This window comes from Sus scrofa, chromosome 3, assembly GCF_054392235.1.
Source record: "Sus scrofa isolate SSC_HxYL_T2T_F1_AM1 chromosome 3, Sscrofa_HxYL_maternal_Yorkshire_Landrace_v2.0, whole genome shotgun sequence".
NCBI classification, from domain to species: Eukaryota; Metazoa; Chordata; class Mammalia; order Artiodactyla; family Suidae; genus Sus; species Sus scrofa.
Genome location: NC_139385.1, coordinates 36,955,508 through 36,973,078, shown reverse-complemented (window position 1 = coordinate 36,973,078; position 17,571 = coordinate 36,955,508). Strand labels below are relative to the sequence as shown.

General features: G+C 44.7%; 1 long non-coding RNA gene across 1 annotated transcript; it reads right to left on the bottom strand.

Annotated features, from left to right (window-relative positions):
* Window positions 1-9,497: 9,497 nt before the first annotated feature.
* Window positions 9,498-17,145, bottom strand: LOC110260089 (uncharacterized). Its single transcript, XR_002342914.2, has 3 exons — window positions 17,087-17,145; window positions 16,463-16,570; window positions 9,498-12,129 (listed from the first exon to the last, which is right to left on the bottom strand). It is a non-coding gene; the product is annotated as an uncharacterized LOC110260089 (long non-coding RNA).
* Between the last annotated feature and the right edge of the window lie 426 nt (window positions 17,146-17,571).

The following is a 17,571-nucleotide window of genomic DNA, read 5'->3' as shown; positions in this document are numbered from 1 at the left end:
CAGGATCCGAGCCGCATCTGCAAACTACACCACAGCTCACGGCAACGCCGGATCGTTAACCCACTGAGCAAGGGCAGGGACCGAACCCGCAACCTCATGGTTCCTAGTCGGATTCGTTAACCACTGCGCCACGACAGGAACTCTTTTTTTTTTTTTTTTTTTTTTTTTAAAAAACAGTCACACCCTTGGCATGAAAGTTCCTGGGCTAGGGGCTGAATCCTAGCTACAGCTGCAAGCCTAAGCCATGGCAGCACTGGATCTGAGCCGCATCTGCAACCTATGCCACAGCTTACGGCCACACCAGATACTTAACATACATGATCAAGGCCAGGGATCCAACCAGCATCCTCATGGATACTGATTTGCTTCTTAACCTGCTGAGGCACAATAGGAACTCTGCTTTTTGTTATTTTTGACAGACTTCCCAAACATCATTTTTTTTTTTTTTTGTCTTTTTAGGGCCACACCCGTAGCATATGGAGGGTCCCAGGCTAGGGGTCAAAACAGCTGTAGCCACTGGCCTACGTCACAGCCATGTCCAAGCCACGTCTTCAGCCTGTATCACATCTCACGGCAACACCGGATCCTTAACCCACTGAGGGAGGCCAGGGATCAAACCTGCATCCTCTCGAATACTAGTCAGATTTGTTTCCACTGAGCCTCAATCAGAACTCCCAAACATCAAATTATAATTGAAATTCTTTCGACTTCCGGCTAACTTTGGAAAGCTTCAAAGGCACCCCAGGAGCATCTCAAGGAGAGCTCCTCAACTAAGTGGGATTCTTTGGTATGATAAATGACATGAGAAGCATAGTTAAATGAGTACTAAATCTTTTTAGGTTGTATCCTATGAATAAATGTTATCAATGTAACTATTGTAGAAAATATATGCAATTCCTAAAAGTCTGGTATGTCCTGACAAAATGTTATCAGTCATAATTCTGTTATTATAACCAAGTTTGTCAGCTGCGTCATGACAGATGTTTAACAATCACTTTGACGGGGGGCTTTTTAGGGCCACACCTGCAGCATGTGGAGGTTCCCAGGCTAGGGATCAAATTGGAGCTACAGCTTCTGGCCTACACCACAGCCATGGCAACCCAGGATCCAAGCCCCATCTTCAACCCACAACACAGCTCACGGCAACACCGGATCCGTGACTCACTGAGTGAGGCCAGGGATTGAACCCACAACCTCATGGATACTAGTTGGATTGGTTTCCTCTTTGCCACCACAGGCACTCCAACAATGACTTTTTGTCTCCTGTCTTTCATAGACAATTGATGAATCATTTTTATAAAGCATTAGCTCTTCAGGAAGATTCACAGAAGGAGCTTTTGACAAATACGGGCTTCTGAGAACTTTCATATCATACCACTAAACTTGGGTAAACCTGATGGCCTTTGTAAAACTGCTAACTACATGGGATTGGGTAAGTTGATGGATATGGCTATAATTTATCAGTTTTATCTGACATGTTCCTGGCTTTTATTCTGTGTTTTCTAGATATAAAGAAAACCCTTCCCCTCAAACTATAATTTATAGCCATTTGGTAAATTACCCCTCTAAGTAAAATTAAAACATTTATTTTTTTCCTCTACCTGATCCCTCCAGCAATTGGAAACTCAAAGGTTCCCAATAAAAAAGGCCACCTCCTAACAGGTGCCAGAACCCCAAGGTATTGTGAGGCTAAATCTGTAAGACAAAATCTATGATAAGCTCTCATCATTTACCTGACTGAGTGGCCATTTAAAAGTTTACTCTGAGATGCCTTATGAAAATTTCCAACACAGTCAAGTAAAAATTACGTTCCACATAAAAACTACTCAACTCAATAAATGGAAAAAAAAGAAAAAATAAATATACGAATTCAGCAAAGTAGCGGGATGCAAGATTAATAACACTCAGAAATTGGTTGCATTTCTGTATATTAACAATGTAGTATTAGAAAAGGAATGTAAAAAAATACCTTTTGAAATCACCCCAAAAAGTTGCTTTGCAGCAATGACAGAACATTGTAAATCAACTAATAAATAAATGAATACCTCATACCATGCACAAAAATAAACTCAAAGTGGCTTAAAGACTTCAACGTAAGACAAAACACCATTAAACTCCTAGAAGAGAACATAAGCAGAACATTCTCTGACATCAACCTTACAAATGTTTTCTTAGGTCAGTCTCCCAAGGCAACAAAAATAAACCAATAGGGATTGGGAGCTTGGGGTTAATAGATGCAGACTATTGCCTTTGGAGTGGATGAGCAATGAGATCCTGCAGTGTAGCCCTGGGAACTATGTCTAGTCACTTATGAAGGAGCATGATAATGTGAGAAAATAGAATGTGTACATGTATGTGTAGCTGAGTCACCTTCCTGTACAGTAGAAAACGGACAGAACATTGTAAACCAGCTATAATAGAAAATAAAAATTATATAAATTCAAAAAAAAACCCCAATGGGACCTAATCAAACTGACAAGTTTTGCATAGCAAAGGAAACCATTAATAAAAAAAAAAAAACAACAAAGGACAACCTACAGAATGAGGAAAAAATAGTTCCAAACGATTCCCATTCCACTGACAAGGGCTTAACCTCTAAAATATACGAACAATTTATACAACTCAACAGCAAAAAAACCAACAACTCAATAGAAAAATCGGCAAAAGACCTAAATAGACATTCCTAAGATATACAGATGGCCAACAAGCACATGGAAAAATGCTCAACATCCCTCATTATTAGAGAAAAGCAAATCAAAACTACCATGAGATACCACCTCACACCAATCAGAATGGCCATCATTAATAAGTCCCCAAATAACAAATGCTGGAGAGGGTGAAGAGAAAAGGGAACTCTCCTGCACTGTTAATGGGAATGTAAATTGTTACAATTACTATGGAAAACAGTATGGACGTACATTAGAAAACTATATTTACAACTACCATATGACCCAGCAATCCCACTCTTGGGCATATATCCAAAGCTTTCCTTGGAAAGGACACATACACTCACATGTTCATTGCAGCACTATTCACAATAGCCTAGATATGGAAACAACCTAAATGTCCATGGATAGATGAACGGATTAAGAGGTAGTATACATACACGATGGAATACTACTCACCCGTAAAAAAAGAACAAAATAATGCCATTTGCAGCAACATGTATGGAACTAGAGACTCTCATATTAAGTGAAGGAAATTAGAAAGAGAAAGACAGGAGTTCTCGTTGTGGTGCAGCAGAAACAAATCTGACTAGGAACCATGAGGTTGCAGGTTCAATCCCTGGCCTCAATCAGTGGGTTAAGGATCTGGCATTGCCATGAGCTGTGGTGTAGGTTGCAGATGTGGCTCGGATCTGGTGTTGCTGTGGCTGTGGCATAGGCCAGTGACCACAGATCTGATTAGAACCCTGGCCTGGGAAACTCCATGTGCCACAGGTGCAGCCCTCAAAAGACAAAAAATAAAATTGTAAAAAAAAAAAAAAAGAGAAAGACAAATGCCATACGATATCACTTATATCTGGAATCTAACGCACAGCACAAATAAGCCTTTCCACAGAAAAGAAACTCATGGACTTGGAGAACAGACTTGTGGTTGCCAAGGGGGAGAGTGGGGTGGACTGTGAATCTGGGGGTAATAGATGCAAACCATTGCCTTTGGAGTGGATAAGCAATGGAATCCTGCTGTATAGCACTGGGAACTGTATCTAGTCATTTATGATGGAGCATGGTGGAGAACAATGTGAGGAAAAAATGTCTAGTGTATGTGTGACTGGGTCACTTTGCTGTACAATAAAAAATTGACAGGACACTGCAAACCAAGTATAATGGAAAAAATAAAAGTCATTTAAAATAAATAAAATCAACCCCCCCTCGAATTAAATACCTAGGAATAAATCTGACCCAGGAGGTGAAAGACTTAAATGCTGAGAACTATAAAACATTTATCAAGGAAATTAAAGAGGATGCAAAGAAATGGAAAAAGAAGTTCCTATTGTAGCTCGGTGGTTAACAAACCTCACTAGTAACCATAAGGATGCAGGTCTGACCCCTGACCTTGCTCAGTGGGTTAAGGATCCAGCATTGTCATGAGCTGTGGTGTAGGTCAGAGATGCGGTTCAGATCCCCGTTGTTATGGAGGCCATCAGCTACAGCTCTGATTCAATTCCTAGCCTGGCAACTTCCATATGCTATGGGTACAGCCCTAAAAAGCCAAAAAAAAAGAAAGGTATCCCATGCTCCTGGATTGGAAGAATTAATACCATTAAAAAGGCTGTACTACTCAAAGCAATATACAGATTCAGTGCAATCCCTATCAAATAATGCATGCCATTTTTCACAGAACTAGAACAAGTAATTTGAAAACTTATATGGAACCACAAAAAACTCAGAATTGCCAAAGAACTCCAGATGGGGGAAAAAAACAAACGTGTCATAACTCTCCTAGACCTCAGACAAATATTACAAAGCTATAGTAATCAAAAGAGTGTGGTATTGATATAAAAACAGGCAATAGAAAAGAGCTGAGAAATAGACCCTAGCACTTATGGTAAATTAATCTTCAACAAAGGAGGCAATACTATGAAATGGGAAAAAGTCTTTTCAGCAAGTGGTGCTAGGAAAACTGGACAGCTGCATGTAAATCAATGAAACTAGAACACATCCTCATGCACAAACTTGAGGCTTAAAATGGCTTAAAAACTTGAAGACAAGACACCATCAAACTCCTACAAGAAAACATAGGCGAAACATTCTGACCTCAAACTTACGAAAGTTTTTTTAGGTCTCCCAAGGTAACAGAAATAAAAACAAAGAAAAACCAATGGGACCTAATCAAATTACAAGCTTTTAATGTGAGAAAAAGAATGTATATATGTGTGTGACTGGGTCACTTTGCTGTACAGTAGAAATTGACAGAACACTGTAAACCAACTATAACAGAAATAAAAATCTTAAAAAAAAAAAAAAAACAACTGGTATTTTGTTTCAGTTGTATCCTTAGATCCAATTAGGGAGTTCCCTGAGTATGCTAATCTTTGAATGTGGTACAGTTGTTTTTTTTTAAATTTTTTTCTGTATTATTTTATCCTTTTATTATACAGGTCTACACGTATTTTCTCCCAATGTTTTTAATGCTATTTTAAATAATATGGATTTTATTTAATTCTCCATGATTCTTGACATATAGAAGTACATGTTAGCTTTTGTTAGTGTATTGATGTTTTGTTCTACATTATTTTTAAACTCACCTATTAGTTCTAGCAGCATTTTTTTGAGATTGCATTAAATATTATACAGTAATGACTTGTAATAATTAAAGGTTTTATTTTTTCTAATCTAAAAAAAAGGCAACCTACAGAATGGGAGAAAATAATTGCAAATGATGCAATCTACAAGGGCTTTATCTCCATAACATACACATAGCTCATACAGCTTAACAACAACAAAAAACACAAGTGAAAAATTAGCAGAAGACCTAAATAGACATTTATACAAAGAAGGCATATGGATGACAAGAAACACATGAAAAGATACTCAACACCACTAATTATTAGAGAAAAGCAAATCAAAACTACACTGAGGTACCACTTCACACCAGCCAGAGTGGCCATCATTAATAAGTCTACAAATAACAAATGCTGGAGAGGTTATGCAGAGAAGGGAACCCTCCCTACACTGTGGGAGTGTAAATTGGCACAACTACTGCGGAAAACATGGAGGTTGCTCAGAAAACTAAAAAATACAACTGTCATATATGATACAGCAATCTCACTCCCAGGCATATATCTAGACAAAACTATAATTCAAAAAGATATATGCACCTCTAAGTTCATTGCAGCATTATTCACAATAGCCATGACATGGAAGCAACCTGAACCTTCATAGACAGATGAATGTATTTAAGAAGGTTCAGTCCACATACATAATGGACTACTACTCAGCCATTAAAAAAAAAACCCAAAATAAGTGCCATTTGCAGCAACATGGATGCAACCAGAGATTATCATACTAAGTGAAGTCAGACAAAGACAAGTACCATATATCATCACTTAAATGAGGAAATCTAAAACATGGCACAGATGAACCTATCCACACAGCAGAAACAGACTCGCAGACAGAGAACACACTTGTGGTTGCCGAGGAGGGAGTGGGATGGATAGGGAGTTTGGGGTTGGTAGATGCAAACTATTACATTTAAAATGGATAAGCAGGAGCTCTGTGGAAATGAATCTGACTAGAATCCATGAGGTGGCAGGTTTCTTAATCCCTGGCCCCACTCAGTGGATTAAGGATCCGGTGTTGCCATGAGCTGTGGTTATAGATCAGACATGGCTCCGATCTGGTGTTGCTATGGAGTAAGCCAGCCACCACAGCTCTGATTCAACCCCTGGCCCTGGAGACTTCCATTCGCCTTGAATATGACCCTAAAAAGACCAACAAAAAAAACAAACACACACACATGGGCACTGGAACAGATTCAGAGGAGAAAACGATAAAAATAAATAAAAAGAATAAGCAATGAGGTCTTGCTGTACAGCACAGGGAACTATATCCAGTCTCTTGAGATAGACCGTGATGGAAGATCATGTAAGAAAAAGAATGTATGTATGTATGACTGGGTCACTTTGCTGTACAGCTGAATTGGCACAACGTTGTAAATCAACTATACTTTAGTAAAAGCAAAGACTTGACAACAAGCACCTGGCTTCAGCAAACAATTATCCACCAGTCCTTGCTCTTTAGTACAAGCAGGGAAATTGAGAACTGATTCTCTGGTTAGTCCTCTTGAACCCCACAAGCTATATGAAACTTTCCAGCAAGAGATATTCATTTTCTCATAACCCTTCTCATCTCCATCATATGGATTTATATGTTGTCTAGTGCTCCCCTGTCTTCCCTACTATTACAAGTCTGTGACTAAGACTTTGCTGTCCCAGGAGGAGACCCAGGACCCAGGTCCAAGCCTTCCATTCTAGAAGTAGAGAAACATGGGGAGTTCCCATTGCGGCTCAGCAGTAAAGAACCCAACTAGTATCCATGAGGAACTACTCAGTGGGTTAAGGATCCTGCGTTGCTGTGGCGTAGGCTGGCAGCAGTGGCTCCGATTTGTCCCCTAGCCTGGGAACCTCCATATGCCATAGGTGTGGCCTTAAAATACAAAAACAAAACCAAAAAGAAGAGAAACATATAACTTTAACCTTGAGATTAAAAAGCAAAACAGCTTCTTGGCAAGAGAGACGCTGGTTCCTTTGTCTGGTCCACAGTTAAGGAAGACCTCCCAAAGTTAACCTCATTCCTTCCCATTCTAGGCCCTTTAATGGCAACTGTTTTCCTTTGGGGTCTTTATTTAACCTCTTAAGGTTTTGTCTTCTAGGCTTCAACGACTTGAAGTAAGGCTCATGATGGCTCAAGGAATTCAACCCATTCCAATAGAGAGTAGCCCAGGTCCCTTCAGGTCCCTGGAAGAGGCAGTGAGGGATTTCTACCCCCATAGGGTAGGCTAGGGTCTGCAGCCCTGTCCAGCAGCAAGAAGTTTCAGAGGAAGAGATCTTTGCCCCTTACTCCTTCAGAATAAGGACGTAGAATCTCTTGGGGTGATCAGACAACCTGGCACCTGGGACCCTTTGCTGCAGTTCTTGCATCTGGACAAACATCTCAAGTAACAAAATACACAGAACCAAATGCGACTAAAAATAACTATGCATGGTAGCTGGGGCAAGTCCTGGGCAAGATAATCCAAAGGAATGACACACACACACACACACACACACACACAGGCCAACTGCCATTTCTGACGATCTGAGAGCAAAAGCACGGTACTACACATGTCCCCTGCACACGGTGGCATCAAAGGGGTGGGAAGACCACCTAAGTCACCCCTCTGGCCAGACCCCTGGGCCTGCCCCTACCCTTACCCCATAGAGAGAACCAACTCGTCCATCCCCCTCAGCGAGGGACCTTGTTGCTCTCACTGCCACTGCTGCAGCAGGAGCTGCAATAAAACCTTGCCTCAATTTCTTGCCTGGCCCCTTATCAATTTCTGCTGATGAAGGCAGGCCAAGAACCCAGGCCGGTAACAGGGCCACCATCACCAAGTACCACACAGGTGGGGCAGCTTAACAGACGTTTTCTTTCACAGTCCTGAAGGCTTCAAGTCCAAGGTCACAGTGTCCACAGGGTTGTTTTCTTCCAAGGCCTCTTGGCTTGGAGACGGGCTCCCCCTTCCCTATGTTCTCACATGGCTCTTCCCTTGTGCACACACGATTTTGGCATCTCCTCTTCTTACGAGGACACAAGTTCTATTAGTCAAGTCCCACTCTTATGACCTCATTTATCCTGATTACCTCCTTAAGCGCCCCCTCTCTAACCAGTCATATTGGTGGTTAGGGCTTCTGTATATGAACTTGGGGGGAGGTGGAGAGGGACACAACTTGACCCATAACGCATGGATCATCTTCATTACCACCACCATCCCATAGCGAGTGCTATTAGGATCCGTTTTTACATTTCACAGCTATGGTAACTGAGGCTCAGGACACACAGTGGGCTGTCTGAGATTTAAACCCTGCACCGAGTCCAGAGCCTATACTCTTGGCTACTGGGCGGCCCTGCCTTTCACAGGCCCTAGTGTGCACTTCCTGTAAGCAGACTTGTGGAACTGTTTCCCAATAGGAATACTTTTAGGAAGGTATCTGGGCAATTCAATCATTAGCCAATTTGAGGACCAGAAGTTAAGAAACACAGGCTCTGCCTGCCCCAAAGGGTTGAAACGTGGTGAGTAGCTACAGAACGGCCTCAGTTCACGTCATCTGCACATCCAAGGTACAGATCCCTCCAACACATGACCATGGCAATCAAGTCAGATGATGTCTATCCACTCTCAAGAGTCCATTCTTATCCTCGATCTTAGTGTTTAAGCGCTTTTACCTCTAAGAAAGACCTTAAGCAGCTGTATCCATACAGAGCCCTGCCCGAAGAGTTCCTTGATACAGAAGTGAAGCTGAACCAGACCTAAAAGCAGTGGAGGTAATGACGCATCAGACAATGCACTCATCCCACAGAGCAGAAGAAAGGGCCAAAGGACAGAAAGCAAAGGAAATGACGACAATTGGCGAGAAGAGAATCTTACAACTGCTGGTTTTCCCAAGAAATTAAAGGAACAAAGACATAGTTGAGCAAATTATTTGGCCCTGAAGAGCATTCTTAAGGTCCTTCTTATGAGGATAGAATGTGAGCCACACGCGAAGTCCCTTCTTCTGGGAATAAAATGTATTCTGAAAATATCCAGAAAGATAAAGGTTGACCCACAACATGCCCTAAGTTATTTTTTTTTTGGGGGGGGGGAGAATCTGACTACAATAGAACAAAATCTAAAAGATTTTGAGAGGAAAAGCCATGACATAGCAGTTTTATGCCAAACCAAGGCATTGTTCACAAAGCTGAGAAAAAGACATTATTAGAAGAAAAGGCAATATTAAAGAAAAATAATAGTAATTGGTGGTGACTCAGCCATTTATTAAAACAATATAAAGCTGCCATGAATAGAGCAATGTTAGCCTGGGGGAACATTCATATGCCACAGGTGTAGCCCTAAAAAGAAAAAAGTTAAAAGCCATAAAATAGTGATAAATTTTACTGTATTAAAATGTTGAGGTTCTGCATAACAAAATATAAACAAACTTCAAAGGCAAGCAACATTGAAGACATCTGTACCATGTAACAGTAATCATTACCTAGAGAAAAATACATAACTTTAGAGGAAAAAAATCCCTTTATACTGGTTAAAAGGAAAATTTTGAGCAGTGGTTATGAAGGACAAATTTGCAGAAAGCAGTCATATGAAAAGACCTTCAACCTTATTAGCAATCAGAGAAGTACAAATGTAAACAACGAAATACCATTTCCATCTATTAAATCACTAAACTTAAATGATCATTACTTTTATATGTCGCTGATGGCAACTCGCTATGACAATTTGAGACTATTTTGTCAGTAAAATAAGTGCATATCCTCGAATGGAGCTGCCACCACCTCCCCCTAGGTAACATTTGCCCATGCCAACAAGAAAGCCTCAACAAGTGTGTCCATAGCATGGCGTTTAATAGCAAAACAGGAAGACCACCCAAATGTCCACCACTGGGTGAATTGGATAGACTCTGATGTAACTGTACCATAATGCATTGCACAGCAGTTAGAAATCTAAGCATACTGATACTGCTCTGAGATTTAAGTGGTGAGAGAAGCAAATTAAAGAATGATACACACATCATGCATATATACTGCTGACACTCAATGAGAACAATAGATTCTAAGGGTACGGATATTAACATATAGGGAAAGGTCCAGAGAGCCACACTCTAAACCAAGGACCGAGACCACACCAGAGGAAGGCAGGAGGGGAAGGCTGGCATCACGGCTAGGGGTCCACGATGACTTTGGTCCTATATGCCACCCTTTTAAAACATCCAGGTTGTGAAGAATGTAGTTCTTTGAAAGAATTGAGAATAACTCACATGGTCCATGTGTTTAAAATCTTGAAAAGGATCTTAAGAGACATCTACTTGAATCCTAATAGGCCATGGATGTGCGAGGAGTCAGGCTCAGACCTACGAGATGGGGTCCACTTACCTCGAGGAACCCATTTCAGGAGTAAAATGTTCTATTCATTCAAGTTCCTGGAGGATCCACTTAACGACCTAAGAAAGTAGTATTCTGGTCCCCAGTGACACAGCACGTGTCCAGCTTCAAAAGTCAGAATGCCCATATTGAAGCTCCAACCCCATCCGTCCTAAACTTGGCCCCCTTTGGGTAAGCATATGATTTCTTACGTGTGATAACGTGCCCCATCTACCTGCCTGGGTTATTTTGAGTCTTACACGAGGTAACGCAAACCAAAGTGCTATGAGAGCTGTCAGAACTATAAAGACAAAATATGACACTGCCCTCCCCTCAAACCCCAACACACCAGAATGAAGTACACACATACTCACTGAGTAATTCAAACTCATTTAAAAATAGCCATTTTTCCTCCAGAATTTCTCATCAGTTCCTTATTTCACACATTAAAAAAGCCCATATCTAATAGCAAAAATCAAACCATAAAAACCTCAATATGGTTCTTGAACATAAAAGAAACGTTAGACTATATAAAAACTTTCAACTCCTTTACATCAAAGGACATAAGCAAGAATTCAAAGGCAGACAACAAATATCGAACGTGATACGACATTTAACACAGATAACTCACCCAGGAACCCATTTGAAAAACAAATTCTCTAATAGTGAAATGAACATAGACGGGTTCCAGAATCACAAGCTAATAAACCAAAGAAAACATCTCACCTCAGGAAAGAAAAATTGAAAATTACTATTTCTGGGGGGGCTACCACATTGTTCAAAGTTAGAAATACTAGTAATATTTAACATTGCCAAAAATAAAGTGAAATGAACCCTCTACAGCAGTGCTGTCCAAAAATATATGCAAATCATATGCATCAATTAATACTTTACAGGATTCATATTATAAAACAGGTGGAAAATTTTAATATATTTATTTGACCCAACATACCTAACTTGCTATAAAATTAATAAGACAGTTACATTATTTTTTGGAAAGGTACTAATTTCTTTGATAGTATCTCTTTTACGTTTCCAGCATCTTAATTCAGGTGCTAAATTTTTACTGGAAATATTTATAAATTCCATAACATTCTCAGTTGAAAAAGATTTACGTAACCAAGTTGCTCCAAACATAGTTAACAATTCTCCAGTCACTGAATATCAGTTTTTCGAATGTGTTCTCTATAAAATTAAACCTCAGTTTCTCAGTCCCACCAGACACATTTCACAGGCTGAAAGCCCCATGCAGCTGGTGGCTACCATGCTGGACAGCGCAGTTCGAGAATAAATCTACCCTTTGCAGACCCGAGTTCCAGCTGCAAGGAGGGGCAGCCCTTGTCCCGGCTTCCTGGAGCCTGTCACCTCGGCTGTCCATATTTATGAGTATTTCGAGACTTACACTCCTTCTTGATGGACCCGTCTCAGCATCCTTTTCCATTCCTGCTGTGATTCTTCCCACGAGGCTCACAGTTCAGGCCCTCACTGGCATACTTTGAGTTCTTGCATTCTAGATCGTAAATAAAAATAAGACTGTAATAAGAGTTCCTGTTGTGGCTCAGTGATTAACGAATCCGACTAGGAACCATGAAGTTGCGGGTTCAATCCCTGGCCTTGCTCAGGATCCAGCGTTGCCGCGAGCTGTGGTGTAGGTTGCAGACGAGGCTCAGATCTGGAGTTGCTGTGGCATAGACTGGCGGCTACAGCTCCAATTAGACCCCTAGCCTGGGAACCTCCATATGCCACGGGTGCAACCCAAGAAGGACAAAAAACAAAAACAAAAAACTGTAACAAGCTATGCGAGAAAAGAATCTGAAAAAGAATGAATAAATATGATGACTGGTTCAGTTCATACCTGAAACTACCACAACTTTGTCTACCCATTCTATCTCAGTAAAATTTTAAAAACTAAAATTTAATGGGAATAATAAAGCACAGTGGGTTCTCTCTGTTGAGCAGACCATGGTGTCAAGTGCTTTCCGTCCTTTATCACGAACCCACACCCCTCCCATTTACAGGCAGAACCGAGGCTTAGAAAAATCACGTTAGGGTCACGTGATCATGGCCGAGTGACCGACTGCTGGGACCAGCACTGACTGGCCCTGAGCCCTGGCGCTCTCCCCTTCTGCACGTTGTTCTGGTCTGCGTGGTTGAAGGTCCCTTCTCTGAGCACCCACAGGCGCTCCTGACCCTCCTTGCAGGCGGGGAGCATCGGGGTCCCATCTGTGGCACTGCTTCGTCTCAGCGTATCTTTAGGCCACGTTGAAGCAGGAGGGAACAGCTGTGCACACCTACCAGGTGGCAGGCCCTTGGCATCAGGCCCTGTCACTCCCACTTTAGAGGGGGCAACCGACTTGCCCAAGAGTAAACAGCTAGGAAGGGGGGCGCTGGGATTTCATCAGTGAATGAATCTGTGTTCCACATGATGGGTGATGCACAGGCCACATCACAAGGCAGAGTGTCCTCCCCTCAACCCCAACATCTACCTCGAGTTGATCGAATCCCTATCTCGGCCTCTGTGCCCTAAGTGTTTTATTATAGTTGATTCACAATGTAACATCAATTTCTGCTGTACAGCAAAGTGACTCAGGATCATTACTGAGTATTATAACCTGGAACGTATCAGGCAAAGGTATTCTTATCATTGCTGTATGTCTGTGTACCATGAACCATCATTTTTTTGGGGGTGGGTATCTTTTTAGGACCATACCCGCAGCATATGGAGGTCCCCATGCTAGGGGGAACTATAGTTGCAGGCCTCTACCACAGCAATGCCAGATCTGAGCCAAGTCTTCAACCTACACCATAACTCCCAGCAACGCAGGATCCTTAACCCACTGAGCAAGGCCAGGCATCGAACCCACGCCCCAGTGAGTACTTGTCAGGTTCGTTAACTGCTAAGCCACGAAGGGAACTCCAGAGGAACTATTTCAAAGAGGTGGTGGGGGGATGGAAATCACTGAGCACCTACTGTGTGCTAGCACCACACTAAGCACACACTTCCTCACACCCAAGCCTCCTAACAGCCCTGAGGGGTAGGTTGCCATCAACTGCATCTCACAGATTAGAGAACCGAGGCTACAAAGGCTGGGGTGCATCTAAGATCACCAAGTATGTAAGTGGCAGGATTGGGGTACAAAACCACTTCCTGAAGTATGTGTTCTGAGGGTGTATTCTTGCAGGGCAGCACCACCTTGGATCAGGCTCTCACTAGGCATCCCGGATACAGAAGTGATCCCAAGTCAAGGACTCAGTCCCCGGCAGGTGCCTGGGCAGACAATAGGACAACATGTGCAGATCCTGGGCTCCTGGTGCTGCCTCCCTCACCCACCAGGTTCCAGCCCCTGCAGTTGGGTAGGTGGGGCCCTGAGGTTGGGTCCAGCCTAGAAGCTCTCAGGGGCGGTGAGGTGAGGCTGTCAGCTCCAAGCTGAATCCCTTAGGGGTTGAAACACGATCCTAAGCTCTCCTTGCAGGGCATGTACTGAGTGGGTGGAGCCCGTCTGGACCTTGAGTCACCACGTGGAGCACAGCTGCAGCATAACGACGAGACCTCGTGTGAAGCCAGTGAGATGAGCCATTTGCTTGTTAGGGCCGCAGAGCCTAACATTCTGATTCACACAGCGAGGCGTACCTTCAGGGAGTTCACTAATCATTTTAACTTGGAGAAGGGCACGCAGATTTTTATAGGCAGACTGATCTGGTCTTGCGGGGAAGGCAAAGGTTGTGAAGTGGAGGATGGAGCCTTGCAGGTAACAATGACGGCAGGTGACATTCACTGAACGTGTGTGCCAGGAACTAAGCGCTTTACAAACATCCAAGCAAAAAAAGCCATTCCCAGGAGTCTAAAGCCTGGGGGGCGTGCAAGTCAACCCACAGGGTGTGGTTTCCCTCCCTCTTTATCCACCAGGCACTGAGCACCTACTATGTGCTCGGCAAAGCAGAGCCTCAGCTATCACACTCTCACACCCTGGAGGGTGGGAAGGGCGGTAACGAGGATGACGGATGCCACGTCAGGAGGAGTGAAGTGCTGTGGGGGAAGAGAACAAGGTGCAGGGCAGGCGGTGACTACTGCGAGTTGAGATGCAAGATCTAGGAAATCCTCTCTGCAGAGGTGACAATGGAGCCTAAGGCGGATCATGAGTCCTGTGCATGGGGACATTGGGAGAAGGACATTCTCAAGGGAACCGTAGGTGCCAAGGGGGTACCTGGTGGGTTTGAGAACAAAGGAGGGCAATGGTGGCTGCAAGAGTTAAAGGAGGGGGTGGGGGGGAGACGAGGGCAGACCCAGCGCTCTGGGTGCTATTCCAAGCAGAGGGCGCTGCAGGGTTCTCCACAGACAGGCAACATCATGTGCTTCATGCTTCGAGTCTCCGGACACAGTCCTCTGGTTGAGAGCTGCAGCGGGTCTCAACCAGAGCACCATGTCTGGAGACTTGTCACAACACAGGGGGTCACTACCAGCCTCTAGTGGATCCCATCTGCATAAGCTGCAGAGTTTCTCCCCTGGGGCAAAGCCACAGACCAAGATGGGGGAGGGCGTGGGTCAAAGAGTCCAGGGCTTTGTGCCTCCAGCGTCCATCTTCCCTCTGCGGACACCGAGACTGCTCCTTCCAGAGGCGAACACAAAGCTAATGACCCTTTAGTCTCTCTCACTTCCAACGGCCCCTTCCAAGACCCAGCAGCTAATGTTACATCAAGGATTCCGTAATTCCTCTTTATAGCTACACCTGCAGCACACGGAGGTTCCCAGGCTAGGGGTCTAATCAGAGCTGCAGCCACCGGCCTATGCCACAGACACATCGGATTCGAGACCCATCTTCAACCTACACCACAGCTCATGGTGATGCTGGATCCTTAACCCACGGATTGAGGCCAGGGATTGAACTTGCATCCTCGTGGATACTATGTTGGCTTCTTAACCTGTTTAACTGCAATGGGAACTCCTTCAGTTTTTTTTCCTTAACGAGACCCACTAAGTCATGCAAGATTCAGGCCCCGGAGCACCCAGACCAACCCCCTCCACCCCACAGCCCCACGGGGCCTAGCCAGGCATGTGACAGAGCAGTGACATTTGCTTTGCTCAAGAACCATATGACAATTCTTTTCGGAGGTCCCCGTGCCTCAGCATCATCTGGAAAATTGGTTAAAATCCAGATCTCTGGGCCCTCGCCCACCCCCCACCTCGTTTGTCAGGAGGTCTGAGTGGAGTCTGAGAAAGTGCATTTCTAGGAGTTCGCTGGTGCCTAGTGGGTTAAGGATCTGGCCTTACCACAGTTGTGGCACGGGTTCGATCCCTGGCCTGGGAACTTCCGCATGCCATAGACACAGCCAAAAAAACCAAAACAAAACATTTAAAAAAGGAACGTGCATCTCGAACCATCTCCCAGATGGTGCTGCTTCTGCTGACACGGGGACCACTCTTTTGAGAGCCATCAGCTCTAAAGGATTTTTCCCACCTCCACCTGGGCCTCATTGCCCCAGGTCACGGAGCTCAAGCCGCTCCCTCGGCCAGCAAACACCCTTGATTTCTGTCTCCAAGGAGCCAGCCCCAGCTTGTCCGGCTCTTCCAGGAAGCCTTCCCTGACCTTCCAGGCTGGGCTGGCCCTTCTTTTAGGCAACTCTATACTTTAATTCCTTTCAAACTACAGTGTGGTGTTCAGGTGCTTATCAGTGCTTATCAGTTGCCCCCACCAGAGCGTGAACACTTGTCTTTTATCCAGATTCTCCGTGCCTACCTCCCGCCTGCTGAGAGAAAGGAAGGCCACCCTCCTCCCCTTTGACGTAGGAGACCAGCCTCCTGCCCACCAGCCCCCCTCCCTCTAGGCTCCTGCATGAAGACTCACGTTCCTCCCTGGAGAGCCTCCCCATCGAGGTGACTTTCCAAAGATTCACTGGAGAGGACAACGCGTGTTCGCAACGGGAAGCAGGTAGAAACCCAGGGGCTGCAGAAGCTGCAGACATAAAGATTTGTGTCTTCAGGGTTGAGTTATTACCTGGGAGGTGGTGGCTGCTCCCAGCACAACAGTCCCAGGAGTAGCTTCCTAGTTAGGTCACAGCCAGCGAGGGGGACAAAAGGACAGGGCTGCAGTCCTCCTTTCTGGGCCTCCGCCCCGCAGCAGTGCCTACAGTGGGGAGCTTGCAATTTAAAAAGCCTTCATCCAGCACGTGGCCTGCTCTCCCTCCTCTTACCTGCCCTTACAGGGTCGCAGGGACCAGGGGGGTCTCTGCCTGCTGGTTCCTGACACAGGCCAGCCTTCATCCCCTCAGCCTTTGCCTCTTCCCACCGCGCTCGGCTTCCCTAAACCCCCTCCTCCCTCCCTGCCAGCGGTCAGAACCCAAAGTTGAGGAAAACCTCAGAGACCTGGCCCCAGGCTGGGTCGCCAGGGTCATGGACACACGTCTGAGGCTCCCGGGGCTGCGCCAGCCCTACTCACGTCCTCCCGCATGGACAGAGGGGAGCAACTCACCTCTCTGGCTTCCCGGGACGTCCATGCTGGTCCGCTGGAGATCTGGAAAAGCCTCACTTGCTAAGGGCCGGGGCTCGTGGGCTTTAACCCGGGCGGGAGAATATGGGCGACAGCTGGTGGGGCCTCAGGCCCCGGGCAGCGCCTTGATCTCCATCACCTGGGTCAGGTTCGTACCCTGGGATGTTTGAGGAGCACTGCTCCGGGCTCCCCATCATGCCAGGCCTGTTTTCAGGCTCTTTGTTACCAGGTGATGTGGGAGACATTGGCTTCCTTCTTCAGGTTGTAATCACTTGCATCGCCTTACTGAGGAAAGACGGAGAAGGGCGGCCGCTCTTACCAGGAGCCGATGCTTCCCAAACAAGGAGATGAAGCTTTCCTATTACAAACCACCCCACTGGAAAATGGGAGTTCCCTCTGCTTATTCACTTGCATGTCCATTACAAGGAATTTGGAAACTAGAGCAAATTATTTCTAAAAGATGATCA